Below are 18,511 nucleotides of genomic sequence, written 5' to 3'. Positions count from 1 at the left end.
ACACTCACCATACAGTCAGAGGAGTGGGGTAATAAGGAGGCATAGAGATAACACTCACCATACACACAGAGCAGTGGGGTAATAAGGAGATGTAGAGATAACACTCACCATACACACAGAGGAGTGGGGTAATAAGGAGATGTAGAGATAACACTCACCATACAGTCAGAGGAGTGGGATAATAAGGAGACATAGAGATAACACTCACCACTGACACAGAGCAGTGGGGTAATAAGGAGATGAAGAGATAACACTCACCATACACACAGAGGAGTGGGGTAATAAGAAGATGTAGATATAACACTCACCATACAATCAGAGGAGTGGGGTAATAAGGAGATGTAGAGAAAACACTCACCATACACTCAGAGGAGTGGGGTAATAATGAGATGTAGAGATAACACTCACCATACAGTCAGAGGAGTGGGGTAATAATGAGATGTAGAGATAACACTCACCATACACACAGAGTAGTGGAGTATTAAGGAGATGTAGAGATAACACTCACCATACACTTAGAGGAGTGGGGTAATAAGGAGATGTAGATATAACACTCATCATACAGTCAGAGGAGTGGTGTAATAACGAGATGTAGAGATATCACTCACCATACACTTAGAGGAGTGGGGTAATAAGGAGATGTAGAGATAACACTCACCATACAATTAGAGGAGTGGGGTAATAAGGAGATGTAGAGATAACACTCACCATACAGTCAGAGGAGTGGGGTAATAAGGAGATGTAGAGATAACACTCACCATACACACAGAGAAGTGGGGTAATAAGGAGATGTAGAGATAACACTCGCCATGCAGTCAGAAAAGTGGGGTAATAAGGAGATGTAAAGATAACACTCACCATACACACAGAGGAGTGGGGTAATATGGAGATGTAGAGATAACACTCACCATACACACAGAGCAGTGGGGTAATAAGGAGATGTAGAGATAACACTCACCATACACACAGAGGAGTGGGGTAATAAGGAGATGTAGAGATAACACTCACCATACAGTCAGAGGAGTGGGATAATAAGGAGACATAGAGATAACACTCACCATACACACAGAGCAGTGGGGTAATAAGGAGATGAAGAGATAACACTCACCATACACACAGAGGAGTGGGGTAATAAGGAGATGTACAGAAAACACTCACATTACACTCAGAGGAGTGGGGTAATAAGGAGATGTACAGAAAACACTCACCATACAGTCAGAGGAGTGGGGTAATAAGGAGATGTACAGAAAACACTCACCATACACTCAGAGGAGTGGGGTAATAAGGAGATGTAGAGATAAAACTCACCATACACTCAGAGGAGTGGGGTAATAAGGGGATGTAGAGATAACACTCACCATACAGTCAGAGGAGTGGGGTAATAAGTAGATGTAGAGATAACACTCACTATACACACAGAGCAGTGGGGTAATAAGGAGATGTACAGATAACACTCACATTACACTCAGAGGAGTGGGGTAATAAGGAGATGTACAGAAAACACTCACATTACACTCAGAGGAGTGGGGTAATAAGGAGATGTACAGAAAACACTCACCATACAGTCAGTGAAGTTGGGTAATAAGGAGATGTACATAAAACACTCACCATACACTCAGAGGAGTGGGGTAATAAGGAGATGTAGAGATAACACTCACCATACACTCAGAGGAGTTGGGTAACAAGGAGATGTACAGATAACACTCACCTTACTCTCAGAGGAGTGGGGTAATAAGGAGATGTAGAGATAACACTCAACGTACACACAGAGGAGTGGGGTAATAAGGAGATGTAGAGATAAAACTCACCATACACTCAGAGGAGTGGGGTAATAAGGAGATGTACAGATAACACTCACATTACACTCAGAGCAGTGGGGTAATAAGGAGATGTACAGAAAACACTGACCATACACTCAGAGGAGTGGGGTAATAAGGAGAAGTAGAGATAACACTCACCATACACTCAGAGGAGTGGGGTAACAAGGAGATGTACAGATAACACTCACCTTACACTCAGAGGAGTGGGGTAATAAGGAGATGTAGAGATAACACTCAACGTACACACAGAGGAGTGGGGTAATAAGGAGATGTAGAGATAAAACTCACCATACAGTCAGAGAAGTGGGGTAATAAGGAGACGTAGAGATAACACTCACCATACACAGAGCAGTGGTGTAATAAGGAGATGTAGAGATAACACTCACCATTTACTCAGAACAGTGGGGTAATAAGGAGATGTAGAGATAACACTCACCATACACTAAGAACAGTGGGTTAATAAGGAGATTTAGAGATAACACTCACCATAGACACAGAGTAGTGGGGTAATAAGGTGATGTAGAGACAACACTCACCTTACACTCAGAGGAGTAGGGTAATAAGGAGATGTAGAGATAACACTCACCATACACTCAGAAGAGTGGGGTAATAAGGAGACGTAGAGATAACACACACCATACACACAGAGCAGTGGGGTAATAAGGAGATGTAGAGATAACACTCACCATACACACAGAGCAGTGGGGTAATAAGGAGATGTAGAGATAACACTCACCATACAGTCAGAGGAGTGGGGTAATAAGGAGACGTAGAGATAACACTCACCATACACACAGAGGAGTGGGGTAATAAGAAGATGTAGAGATAACACTCACCATACAATAAGAAGAGTGGGGTAATAAGGAGATGTAGAGATGACACTCACCATACACTCAGAGCAGTGGGGTAATAAGGAGATGTAGAGATAACACTCACCATACATACAGAGTAGGGGGGTAATAAGGAGATATAGAGGTAACAGTCACCATACAGTCAGAGGAGTGGTGTAATAACGAGATGTAGAGATAACACTCACCATACAATTAGAGGAGTGGGGTAATAAGGAGATGTAGAGATAACACTCACCATACAGTCAGAGGAGTGGGGTAATAAGGAGATGTAGAGATAACACTCACCATACACTCAGAGGAGTGGGGTAATAAGGAGATGTAGAGATAACACTCGCCATACAGTCAGAAAAGTGGGGTAATAAGGAGATGTAGAGATAACACTCACCATACACTCAGAGCAGTGGGGTAATAAGGAGATGTAGAGATAACACTCACCATACAGTCAGAGGAGTGGGATAATAAGGAGACATAGAGATAACACTCACCACTGACACAGAGCAGTGGGGTAATAAGGAGATGAAGAGATAACACTCACCATACACACAGAGGAGTGGGGTAATAAGAAGATGTAGATATAACACTCACCATACAATCAGAGGAGTGGGGTAATAAGGAGATGTAGAGATAACACTCACCATACACTCAGAGGAGTGGGGTAATAATGAGATGTAGAGATAACACTCACCATACAGTCAGAGGAGTGGGGTAATAATGAGATGTAGAGATAACACTCACCATACACACAGAGTAGTGGAGTATTAAGGAGATGTAGAGATAACACTCACCATACACTTAGAGGAGTGGGGTAATAAGGAGATGTAGATATAACACTCATCATACAGTCAGAGGAGTGGTGTAATAACGAGATGTAGAGATAACACTCACCATACACTTAGAGGAGTGGGGTAATAAGGAGATGTAGAGATAACACTCACCATACAATTAGAGGAGTGGGGTAATAAGGAGATGTAGAGATAACACTCACCATACAGTCAGAGGAGTGGGGTAATAAGGAGATGTAGAGATAACACTCACCATACACTCAGAGGAGTGGGGTAATAAGGAGATGTAGAGATAACACTCACCATACAGTCAGAGGAGTGGGGTAATAAGGAGGCATAGAGATAACACTCACCATACACACAGAGCAGTGGGGTAATAAGGAGATGTAGAGATAACACTCACCATACACACAGAGGAGTGGGGTAATAAGGAGATGTAGAGATAACACTCACCATACAGTCAGAGGAGTGGGATAATAAGGAGACATAGAGATAACACTCACCACTGACACAGAGCAGTGGGGTAATAAGGAGATGAAGAGATAACACTCACCATACACACAGAGGAGTGGGGTAATAAGAAGATGTAGATATAACACTCACCATACAATCAGAGGAGTGGGGTAATAAGGAGATGTAGAGATAACACTCACCATACACTCAGAGGAGTGGGGTAATAATGAGATGTAGAGATAACACTCACCATACAGTCAGAGGAGTGGGGTAATAATGAGATGAAGAGATAACACTCACCATACACACAGAGTAGTGGAGTATTAAGGAGATGTAGAGATAACACTCACCATACACTTAGAGGAGTGGGGTAATAAGGAGATGTAGATATAACACTCATCATACAGTCAGAGGAGTGGTGTAATAACGAGATGTAGAGATATCACTCACCATACACTTAGAGGAGTGGGGTAATAAGGAGATGTAGAGATAACACTCACCATACAATTAGAGGAGTGGGGTAATAAGGAGATGTAGAGATAACACTCACCATACAGTCAGAGGAGTGGGGTAATAAGGAGATGTAGAGATAACACTCACCATACACACAGAGAAGTGGGGTAATAAGGAGATGTAGAGATAACACTCGCCATGCAGTCAGAAAAGTGGGGTAATAAGGAGATGTAGAGATAACACTCACCATACACACAGAGGAGTGGGGTAATATGGAGATGTAGAGATAACTCTCACCATACACACAGAGCAGTGGGGTAATAAGGAGATGTAGAGATAACACTCACCATACATACAGAGCAGTGGGTAATAAGGTAATGTAGGGATAACACTCACCATACAATCAGAGGAGTGGCGTAATAAGGAATGTAGAGATAACACTCACCATACAATCAGAGGAGTGGTGTAATAAGGAGATGTAGAGATAACACTCACCATACAGTCAGAGGAGTGGGGTAATAAGGAGACGTAGAGATAACACTCACCATACACACAGAGCAGTGGGGTAATAAGGAGATGTAGAGATAACACTCACCATACACACAGAGGAGTGGGGTAATAAGGAGATGTAGAGATAACACTCACCATACAGTCAGAGGAGTGGGATAATAAGGAGACATAGAGATAACACTCACCATACACACAGAGCAGTGGGGTAATAAGGAGATGAAGAGATAACACTCACCATACACACAGAGGAGTGGGGTAATAAGGAGATGTACAGAAAACACTCACATTACACTCAGAGGAGTGGGGTAATAAGGAGATGTACAGAAAACACTCACCATACAGTCAGAGGAGTGGGGTAATAAGGAGATGTACAGAAAACACTCACCATACACTCAGAGGAGTGGGGTAATAAGGAGATGTAGAGATAAAACTCACCATACACTCAGAGGAGTGGGGTAATAAGGGGATGTAGAGATAACACTCACCATACAGTCAGAGGAGTGGGGTAATAAGGAGATGTAGAGATAACACTCACTATACACACAGATCAGTGGGGTAATAAGGAGATGTACAGATAACACTCACATTACACTCAGAGGAGTGGGGTAATAAGGAGATGTACAGAAAACACTCACATTACACTCAGAGGAGTGGGGTAATAAGGAGATGTACAGAAAACACTCACCATACAGTCAGTGAAGTTGGGTAATAAGGAGATGTACATAAACACTCACCATACACTCAGAGGAGTGGGGTAATAAGGAGATGTAGAGATAACACTCACCATACACTCAGAGGAGTTGGGTAACAAGGAGATGTACAGATAACACTCACCTTACTCTCAGAGGAGTGGGGTAATAAGGAGATGTAGAGATAACACTCAACGTACACACAGAGGAGTGGGGTAATAAGGAGATGTAGAGATAAAACTCACCATACACTCAGAGGAGTGGGGTAATAAGGAGATGTACAGATAACACTCACATTACACTCAGAGCAGTGGGGTAATAAGGAGATGTACAGAAAACACTGACCATACACTCAGAGGAGTGGGGTAATAAGGAGAAGTAGAGATAACACTCACCATACACTCAGAGGAGTGGGGTAACAAGGAGATGTACAGATAACACTCACCTTACACTCAGAGGAGTGGGGTAATAAGGAGATGTAGAGATAACACTCAATGTACACACAGAGGAGTGGGATAATAAGGAGATGTAGAGATAAAACTCACCATACAGTCAGAGAAGTGGGGTAATAAGGAGACGTAGAGATAACACTCACCATACACAGAGCAGTGGTGTAATAAGGAGATGTAGAGATAACACTCATCATTTACTCAGAACAGTGGGGTAATAAGGAGATGTAGAGATAACACTCACCATACACTAAGAACAGTGGGTTAATAAGGAGATTTAGAGATAACACTCACCATAGACACAGAGTAGTGGGGTAATAAGGTGATGTAGAGACAACACTCACCTTACACTCAGAGGAGTAGGGTAATAAGGAGATGTAGAGATAACACTCACCATACACTCAGAAGAGTGGGGTAATAAGGAGACGTAGAGATAACACACACCATACACACAGAGCAGTGGGGTAATAAGGAGATGTAGAGATAACACTCACCATACACACAGAGCAGTGGGGTAATATGGAGATGTAGAGATAACACTCACCATACAGTCAGAGGAGTGGGGTAATAAGGAGACGTAGAGATAACACTCACCATACACACAGAGGAGTGGGGTAATAAGAAGATGTAGAGATAACACTCACCATACAATAAGAAGAGTGGGGTAATAAGGAGATGTAGAGATGACACTCACCATACACTCAGAGCAGTGGGGTAATAAGGAGATGTAGAGATAACACTCACCATACATACAGAGTAGGGGTGTAATAAGGAGATATAGAGGTAACAGTCACCATACAGTCAGAGGAGTGGTGTAATAACGAGATGTAGAGATAACACTCACCATACAATTAGAGGAGTGGGGTAATAAGGAGATGTAGAGATAACACTCACCATACAGTCAGAGGAGTGGGGTAATAAGGAGATGTAGAGATAACACTCACCATACACTCAGAGGAGTGGGGTAATAAGGAGATGTAGCGATAACACTCGCCATACAGTCAGAAAAGTGGGGTAATAAGGAGATGTAGAGATAACACTCACCATACACACAGAGGAGTGGGGTAATAAGGAGATGTAGAGATAACACTCACCATACACACAGAGCAGTGGGGTAATAAGGAGATGTAGAGATAACACTCACCATACACACAGAGCAGTGGGGTAATAAGGTAATGTAGTGATAACATTCACCATACAATGAGAGGAGTGGGGTAATAAGGAATGTAGAGATAACACTCACCATACAATCAGAGGAGTGGTGTAATAAGGAGATGTAGAGATAACACTCACCATACAGTCAGAGGAGTGGGGGTAATAAGGATACATAGAGATAACACTCACCATACACACAGAGCAGTGGGGTAATAAGGAGATGTAGAGATAACACTCACCATACACACAGAGGAGTGGGGTAATAAGGAGATGTAGAGATAACACTCACCATACAGTCAGAGGAGTGGGATAATAAGGAGACATAGAGATAACACTCACCACTGACACAGAGCAGTGGGGTAATAAGGAGATGAAGAGATAACACTCACCATACACACAGAGGAGTGGGGTAATAAGAAGATGTAGATATAACACTCACCATACAATCAGAGGAGTGGGGTAATAAGGAGATGTAGAGTTAACACTCACCATACACTCAGAGGAGTGGGGTAATAATGAGATGTATGGATAACACTCACCATACAGTCAGAGGAGTGGGGTAATAATGAGATGTAGAGATAACACTCACCATACACACAGAGTAGTGGAGTATTAAGGAGATGTAGAGATAACACTCACCATACACTTAGAGGAGTGGGGTAATAAGGAGATGTAGATATAACACTCATCATACAGTCAGAGGAGTGGTGTAATAACGAGATGTAGAGATAACACTCACCATACACTTAGAGGAGTGGGGTAATAAGGAGATGTAGAGATAACACTCACCATACAATTAGAGGAGTGGGGTAATAAGGAGATGTAGAGATAACACTCACCATACAGTCAGAGGAGTGGGGTAATAAGGAGATGTAGAGATAACACTCACCATACACTCAGAGGAGTGGGGTAATAAGGAGATGTAGAGATAACACTCGCCATACAGTAAGAAAAGTGGTGTAATAAGGAGATGTAGAGATAACACTCACCATACACACAGAGGAGTGGGGTAATATGGAGATGTAGAGATAACACTCACCATACACACAGAGCAGTGGGGTAATAAGGAGATGTAGAGATAACACTCACCATACACACAGAGCAGTGGGGTAATAAGGTAATGTAGGGATAACACTCACCATACAATCAGAGGAGTGGCGTAATAAGGAATGTAGAGATAACACTCACCATACAATCAGAGGAGTGGTGTAATAAGGAGATGTAGAGATAACACTCACCATACAGTCAGAGGAGTGGGGTAATAAGGAGACGTAGAGATAACACTCACCATACACACAGAGCAGTGGGGTAATAAGGAGATGTAGAGATAACACTCACCATACACACAGAGGAGTGGGGTAATAAGGAGATGTAGAGATAACACTCACCATACAGTCAGAGGAGTGGGATAATAAGGAGACATAGAGATAAAACTCACCATACACACAGAGCAGTTGGGTAATAAGGAGATCAAGAGATAACACTCACCATACACACAGAGGAGTGGGGTAATAAGAAGATGTACAGATAACACTCACCATACAATCGGAGGAGTGGGGTAATAAGGAGATGTAGAGATAACACTCACCATACACTCAGAGGAAGGGGGTAATAATGAGATGTAGAGATAACACTCACCATACAGTCAGAGGAGTGGGGTAATCATGAGATGTAGAGATAACACTCACCATACACACAGAGAAGTGGAGTATTAAGGAGATGTAGAGATAACACTCACCATACTCTTAGAGGAGTGGGGTAATAAGGAGATGTAGATATAACACTCATCATACAGTCAGAGGAGTGGTGTAATAACGAGATGTAGAGATAACACTAACCATACACTTAGAGGAGTGGGGTAATAAGGAGATGTAGAGATAACACTCACCATACACTCAGAGGAGTGGGGTTATAAGGAGATGTAGAGATAACACTCACCATACACTTAGAGGAGTGGGGTAATAAGGAGATGTAGAGATAACACTCAAACATACACACAGAGTAGTGGGGTAATAAGGAGATGTAGAGATAACACTCACCATACACACAGAGCAGTGGGGTAATAAGGAGATGTAGAGATAACACTCACCATACACACAGAGCAGTGGGGTAATAAGGTGATGTAGAGATAACACTCAACATACAATCAGAGGAGTGAGGTAATAAGGAGATGTAGAGATAAAACTCACCATACAATCAGAGGAGTGGTGTAATAAGGAGATGTAGAGATAACACTCACCATACAGTCAGAGGAGTGGGGTAATAAGGAGACGTAGAGATAACACTCACCATACACACAGAGCAGTGGGGTAATAAGGAGATGTAGAGATAACACTCACCATACACACAGAGGAGTGGGGTAATAAGGAGATGTAGAGATAACACTCACCATACAATCAGAAGAGTGGGGTAATAAAAAGATGTAGAGATAACACTCACCATACAATCACAGGAGTGGGGTAATAAGGAGATTTAGAGATAACACTCACCATACACTCAGAGGAGTGGGGTAATAAGGAGATGTAGAGATAACACTCACCATACACACAGAGCAGTGGGGTATTAAGGTGATGTAGAGATAACACTCACCATGCAATCAGAGGAGTGGGGTAATAAGGAGATGTAGAGATAAAACTCACAATACAATCAGAGGAGTGGGGTAATAAGGAGACGTAGAGATAACACACACCATACACACAGAGCAGTGGGGTAATAAGGAGATGTAGAGATAACACTCACCATACACACAGAGCAGTGGGGTAATAAGGAGATGTAGAGATAACACTCACCATACAGTCAGAGGATTGGGGTAATAAGGAGACGTAGAGATAACACTCACCATACACACAGAGGAGTGGGGTAATAAGAAGATGTAGAGATAACACTCACCATACAATAAGAGGAGTGGGGTAATAAGGAGATGTAGAGATGACACTCACCATACACTCAGAGCAGTGGGGTAATAAGGAGATGTAGAGATAACACTCACCATACATACAGAGTAGTGGGGTAATAAGGAGATATAGAGGTAACAGTCAACATACAGTCAGAGGAGTGGTGTAATAATGAGATGTAGAGATAACACTCACCATACACTTAGAGGAGTGGGGTAATAAGGAGATGTAGAGCTAACACACACCATACAATTAGAGGAGTGGGGTAATAAGGAGATGTATAGATAACACTCACATTACACTCAGAGGTGTGGTGTAATAACGAGATGTAGAGATAACACTCACCATACACTTAGAGGAGTGGGGTAATAAGGAGATGTAGAGATAACACTCACCATACACTCAGAGGAGTGGGGTTATAAGGAGATGTAGAGATAACACTCACCATACACTCAGAGGAGTGGGGTAATAAGGAGATGTAGAGATAACACTCAAACATACACACAGAGTAGTGGGGTAATAAGGAGATGTAGAGATAACACTCACCATACACACAGAGCAGTGGGGTAATAAGGAGATGTAGAGATAACACTCACCATACACACAGAGCAGTGGGGTAATAAGGTGATGTAGAGATAACACTCACCATACAATCAGAGGAGTGGGGTAATAAGGAGATGTAGAGATAAAACTCACCATACAATCAGAGGAGTGGTGTAATAAGGAGATGTAGAGATAACACTCACCATACAGTCAGAGGAGTGGGGTAATAAGGAGACGTAGAGATAACACTCACCATACACACAGAGCAGTGGGGTAATAAGGAGATGTAGAGATAACACTCACCATACACACAGAGGAGTGGGGTAATAAGGAGATGTAGAGATAACACTCACCATACAATCAGAAGAGTGGGGTAATAAAAAGATGTAGAGATAACACTCACCATACACACAGAGGAGTGGGGTAATAAGAAGATGTAGATATAACACTCACCATACAATAAGAGGAGTGGGGTAATAAGGAGATGTAGAGATGACACTCACCATACATACAGAGTAGTGGGGTAATAAGGAGATATAGAGGTAACAGTCACCATACAGTCAGAGGAGTGGTGTAATAATGAGATGTAGAGATAACACTCAACATACAATTATTGGAGTGGGGTAAAAAGGAGATGTAGAGATAACACTCACCATACAGTCAGAGGAGTGGGGTAATAAGGAGATGTAGAGATAACACTCACCATACACTCAGAGGAGTGGGGTAATAAGGAGATGTAGAGATAACACTCGCCATACAGTCAGAAAAGTGGGGTAATAAGGAGATGTAGAGATAACACTCACCATACACACAGCGGAGTGGGGTAATAAGGAGATGTAAAGATAACACTCACCATACACACAGAGCAGTCGGGTAATAAGGAGATGTAGAGATAACACTCACCATACACACAGAGCAGTGGGGTAATAAGGTAATGTAGTGATAATATTCACCATACAATCAGAGGAGTGGGGTAATAAGGAATGTAGAGATAACACTCACCATACAATCAGAGGAATGGTGTAATAAGGAGATGTAGAGATAACACTCACCATACAGTCAGAGGAGTGGGGTAATAAGGAGGCATAGAGATAACACTCACCATACACACAGAGCAGTTGGGTAATAAGGAGATGTAGAGATAACACTCACCATACACACAGAGGAGTGGGGTAATAAGGAGATGTAGAGATAACACTCACCATACAGTCAGAGGAGTGGGATAATAAGGAGACATAGAGATAACACTCACCATTGACACAGAGCAGTGGAGTAATAAGGAGATGAAGAGATAACACTCACCATACACACAGAGGAGTGGGGTAATAAGAAGATGTAGATATAACACTCACCATACAATCAGAGGAGTGGGGTAATAAGGAGATGTAGAGATAACACTCACCATACACTCAGAGGAGTGGGGTAATAATGAGATGTAGAGATAACACTCACCATACAGTCAGAGGAGTGGGGTAATAATGAGATGTAGAGATAACACTCACCATACACACAGAGTAGTGGAGTATTAAGGAGATGTAGAGATAACACTCACCATACACTTAGAGGAGTGGGGTAATAAGGAGATGTAGATATAACACTCATCATACAGTCAGAGGAGTGGTGTAATAACGAGATGTAGAGATAACACTCACCATACACTTAGAGGAGTGGGGTAATAAGGAGATGTAGAGATAACACTCACCATACAATTAGAGGAGTGGGGTAATAAGGAGATGTAGAGATAACACTCACCATACAGTCAGAGGAGTGGGGTAATAAGGAGATGTAGAGATAACACTCACCATACACTCAGAGGAGTGGGGTAATAAGGAGATGTAGAGATAACACTCGCCATACTGTCAGAAAAGTGGGGTAATAAGGAGATGTAGAGATAACACTCACCATACACACAGAGCAGTGGGGTAATAAGGAGATGTAGAGATAACACTCACCATACACACAGAGGAGTGGGGTAATAAGGAGATGTAGAGATAACACTCACCATACAATCAGAAGAGTGGGGTAATAAAAAGATGTAGAGATAACACTCACCATACAATCAGAGGAGTGGGGTAATAAGGAGATTTAGAGATAACACTCACCATACACTCAGAGGAGTGGGGTAATAAGGAGATGTAGAGATAACACTCACCATACACACAGAGCAGTGGGGTAATAAGGAGATGTAGAGATAACACTCACCATACATACAGAGTAGTGGGGTAATAAGGAGATATAGAGGTAACAGTCACCATACAGTCAGAGGAGTGGTGTAATAATGAGATGTAGAGATAACACTCACCATACAATTAGAGGAGTGGGGTAAAAAGGAGATGTAGAGATAACACTCACCATACAGTCAGAGGAGTGGGGTAATAAGGAGATGTAGAGATAACACTCACCATACACTCAGAGGAGTGGGGTACTAAGGAGATGTAGAGATAACACTCGCCATACAGTCAGAAAAGTGGGGTAATAAGGAGATGTAGAGATAACACTCACCATACACACAGAGGAGTGGGGTAATAAGGAGATGTAAAGATAACACTCACCATACACACAGAGCAGTGGGGTAATAAGGAGATGTAGAGATAACACTCACCATACACACAGAGCAGTGGGGTAATAAGGTAATGTAGTGATAACATTCACCATACAATCAGAGGAGTGGGGTAATAAGGAATGTAGAGATAACACTCACCATACAATCAGAGGAGTGGTGTAATAATGAGATGTAGAGATAACACTCACCATACAGTCAGAGGAGTGGGGTAATAAGGAGGCATAGAGATAACACTCACCATACACACAGAGCAGTGGGGTAATAAGGAGATGTAGAGATAACACTCACCATACACACAGAGGAGTGGGGTAATAAGGAGATGTAGAGATAACACTCACCATACAGTCAGAGGAGTGGGATAATAAGGAGACATAGAGATAACACTCACCATTGACACAGAGCAGTGGAGTAATAAGGAGATGAAGAGATAACACTCACCATACACACAGAGGAGTGGGGTAATAAGAAGATGTAGATATAACACTCACCATACAATCAGAGGAGTGGGGTAATAAGGAGATGTAGAGATAACACTCACCATACACTCAGAGGAGTGGGGTAATAATGAGATGTAGAGATAACACTCACCATACAGTCAGAGGAGTGGGGTAATAATGAGATGTAGAGATAACACTCACCATACACACAGAGTAGTGGAGTATTAAGGAGATGTAGAGATAACACTCACATTACACTTAGAGGAGTGGGGTAATAAGGAGATGTAGATATAACACTCATCATACAGTCAGAGGAGTGGTGTAATAACGAGATGTAGAGATAACACTCACCATACACTTAGAGGAGTGGGGTAATAAGGAGATGTAGAGATAATACTCACCATACAATTAGAGGAGTGGGGTAATAAGGAGATGTAGAGATAACACTCACCATACAGTCAGAGGAGTGGGGTAATAAGGAGATGTAGAGATAACACTCACCATACACTCAAAGGAGTGGGGTAATAAGGAGATGTAGAGATAACACTCGCCATACAGTCAGAAAAGTGGGGTAATAAGGAGATGTAGAGATAACACTCACCATACACACAGAGCAGTGGGGTAATAAGGAGATGTAGAGATAACACTCACCATACACACAGAGGAGTGGGGTAATAAGGAGATGTAGAGATAACACTCACCATACAATCAGAGGAGTGGGGTAATAAGGAGATGTAGAGATAACACTCACCATACACTCAGAGTAGTGGAGTATTAAGGAGATGTAGAGATAACACTCACCATACACTTAGAGGAGTGGGGTAATAAGGAGATGTAGATATAACACTCATCATACAGTCAGAGGAGTGGTGTAATAACGAGATGTAGAGATAACACTCACCATACACTTAGAGGAGTGGGGTAATAAGGAGATGTAGAGATAACACTCACCATACAATTAGAGGAGTGGGGTAATAAGGAGATGTAGAGATAACACTCACCATACAGTCAGAGGAGTGGGGTAATAAGGAGATGTAGAGATAACACTCACCATACACTCAGAGGAGTGGGGTAATAAGGAGATGTAGAGATAACACTCGCCATACAGTCAGAAAAGTGGGGTAATAAGGAGATGTAGAGATAACACTCACCATACACACAGAGCAGTGGGGTAATAAGGAGATGTAGAGATAACACTCACCATACACACAGAGGAGTGGGGTAATAAGGAGATGTAGAGATAACACTCACCATACAATCAGAAGAGTGGGGTAATAAAAAGATGTAGAGATAACACTCACCATACAATCAGAGGAGTGGGGTAATAAGGAGATTTAGAGATAACACTCACCATACACTCAGAGGAGTGGGGTAATAAGGAGATGTAGAGATAACACTCACCATACACACAGAGCAGTGGGGTAATAAGGAGATGTAGAGATAACACTCACCATACATACAGAGTAGTGGGGTAATAAGGAGATATAGAGGTAACAGTCACCATACAGTCAGAGGAGTGGTGTAATAATGAGATGTAGAGATAACACTCACCATACAATTAGAGGAGTGGGATAATAAGGAGACATAGAGATAACACTCACCATTGACACAGAGCAGTGGAGTAATAAGGAGATGAAGAGATAACACTCACCATACACACAGAGGAGTGGGGTAATAAGAAGATGTAGATATAACACTCACCATACAATCAGAGGAGTGGGGTAATAAGGAGATGTAGAGATAACACTCACCATACACTCAGAGGAGTGGGGTAATAATGAGATGTAGAGATAACACTCACCATACAGTCAGAGGAGTGGGGTAATAATGAGATGTAGAGATAACACTCACCATACACACAGAGTAGTGGAGTATTAAGGAGATGTAGAGATAACACTCACCATACACTTAGAGGAGTGGGGTAATAAGGAGATGTAGATATAACACTCATCATACAGTCAGAGGAGTGGTGTAATAACGAGATGTAGAGATAACACTCACCATACACTTAGAGGAGTGGGGTAATAAGGAGATGTAGAGATAACACTCACCATACAATTAGAGGAGTGGGGTAATAAGGAGATGTAGAGATAACACTCACCATACAGTCAGAGGAGTGGGGTAATAAGGAGATGTAGAGATAACACTCACCATACACTCAGAGGAGTGGGGTAATAAGGAGATGTAGAGATAACACTCGCCATACTGTCAGAAAAGTGGGGTAATAAGGAGATGTAGAGATAACACTCACCATACACACAGAGCAGTGGGGTAATAAGGAGATGTAGAGATAACACTCACCATACACACAGAGGAGTGGGGTAATAAGGAGATGTAGAGATAACACTCACCATACAATCAGAAGAGTGGGGTAATAAAAAGATGTAGAGATAACACTCACCATACAATCAGAGGAGTGGGGTAATAAGGAGATTTAGAGATAACACTCACCATACACTCAGAGGAGTGGGGTAATAAGGAGATGTAGAGATAACACTCACCATACACACAGAGCAGTGGGGTAATAAGGAGATGTAGAGATAACACTCACCATACATACAGAGTAGTGGGGTAATAAGGAGATATAGAGGTAACAGTCACCATACAGTCAGAGGAGTGGTGTAATAATGAGATGTAGAGATAACACTCACCATACAATTAGAGGAGTGGGGTAAAAAGGAGATGTAGAGATAACACTCACCATACAGTCAGAGGAGTGGGGTAATAAGGAGATGTAGAGATAACACTCACCATACACTCAGAGGAGTGGGGTAATAAGGAGATGTAGAGATAACACTCGCCATACAGTCAGAAAAGTGGGGTAATAAGGAGATGTAGAGATAACACTCACCATACACACAGAGGAGTGGGGTAATAAGGAGATGTAAAGATAACACTCACCATACACACAGAGCAGTGGGGTAATAAGGAGATGTAGAGATAACACTCACCATACACACAGAGCAGTGGGGTAATAAGGTAATGTAGTGATAACATTCACCATACAATCAGAGGAGTGGGGTAATAAGGAATGTAGAGATAACACTCACCATACAATCAGAGGAGTGGTGTAATAATGAGATGTAGAGATAACACTCACCATACAGTCAGAGGAGTGGGGTAATAAGGAGGCATAGAGATAACACTCACCATACACACAGAGCAGTGGGGTAATAAGGAGATGTAGAGATAACACTCACCATACACACAGAGGAGTGGGGTAATAAGGAGATGTAGAGATAACACTCACCATACAGTCAGAGGAGTGGGATAATAAGGAGACATAGAGATAACACTCACCATTGACACAGAGCAGTGGAGTAATAAGGAGATGAAGAGATAACACTCACCATACACACAGAGGAGTGGGGTAATAAGAAGATGTAGATATAACACTCACCATACAATCAGAGGAGTGGGGTAATAAGGAGATGTAGAGATAACACTCACCATACACTCAGAGGAGTGGGGTAATAATGAGATGTAGAGATAACACTCACCATACAGTCAGAGGAGTGGGGTAATAATGAGATGTAGAGATAACACTCACCATACACACAGAGTAGTGGAGTATTAAGGAGATGTAGAGATAACACTCACATTACACTTAGAGGAGTGGGGTAATAAGGAGATGTAGATATAACACTCATCATACAGTCAGAGGAGTGGTGTAATAACGAGATGTAGAGATAACACTCACCATACACTTAGAGGAGTGGGGTAATAAGGAGATGTAGAGATAATACTCACCATACAATTAGAGGAGTGGGGTAATAAGGAGATGTAGAGATAACACTCACCATACAGTCAGAGGAGTGGGGTAATAAGGAGATGTAGAGATAACACTCACCATACACTCAAAGGAGTGGGGTAATAAGGAGATGTAGAGATAACACTCGCCATACAGTCAGAAAAGTGGGGTAATAAGGAGATGTAGAGATAACACTCACCATACACACAGAGCAGTGGGGTAATAAGGAGATGTAGAGATAACACTCACCATACACACAGAGGAGTGGGGTAATAAGGAGATGTAGAGATAACACTCACCATACAATCAGAGGAGTGGGGTAATAAGGAGATGTAGAGATAACACTCACCATACACTCAGAGTAGTGGAGTATTAAGGAGATGTAGAGATAACACTCACCATACACTTAGAGGAGTGGGGTAATAAGGAGATGTAGATATAACACTCATCATACAGTCAGAGGAGTGGTGTAATAACGAGATGTAGAGATAACACTCACCATACACTTAGAGGAGTGGGGTAATAAGGAGATGTAGAGATAACACTCACCATACAATTAGAGGAGTGGGGTAATAAGGAGATGTAGAGATAACACTCACCATACAGTCAGAGGAGTGGGGTAATAAGGAGATGTAGAGATAACACTCACCATACACTCAGAGGAGTGGGGTAATAAGGAGATGTAGAGATAACACTCGCCATACAGTCAGAAAAGTGGGGTAATAAGGAGATGTAGAGATAACACTCACCATACACACAGAGCAGTGGGGTAATAAGGAGATGTAGAGATAACACTCACCATACACACAGAGGAGTGGGGTAATAAGGAGATGTAGAGATAACACTCACCATACAATCAGAAGAGTGGGGTAATAAAAAGATGTAGAGATAACACTCACCATACAATCAGAGGAGTGGGGTAATAAGGAGATTTAGAGATAACACTCACCATACACTCAGAGGAGTGGGGTAATAAGGAGATGTAGAGATAACACTCACCATACACACAGAGCAGTGGGGTAATAAGGAGATGTAGAGATAACACTCACCATACATACAGAGTAGTGGGGTAATAAGGAGATATAGAGGTAACAGTCACCATACAGTCAGAGGAGTGGTGTAATAATGAGATGTAGAGATAACACTCACCATACAATTAGA

The sequence above is a fragment of the Taudactylus pleione genome, unplaced genomic scaffold (genome assembly GCF_031769625.1).
Source record: "Taudactylus pleione unplaced genomic scaffold, aTauple2 ptg001106l, whole genome shotgun sequence".
Lineage (NCBI taxonomy): Eukaryota > Metazoa > Chordata > Amphibia > Anura > Myobatrachidae > Taudactylus > Taudactylus pleione.
This window is presented reverse-complemented; position numbering follows the sequence as displayed.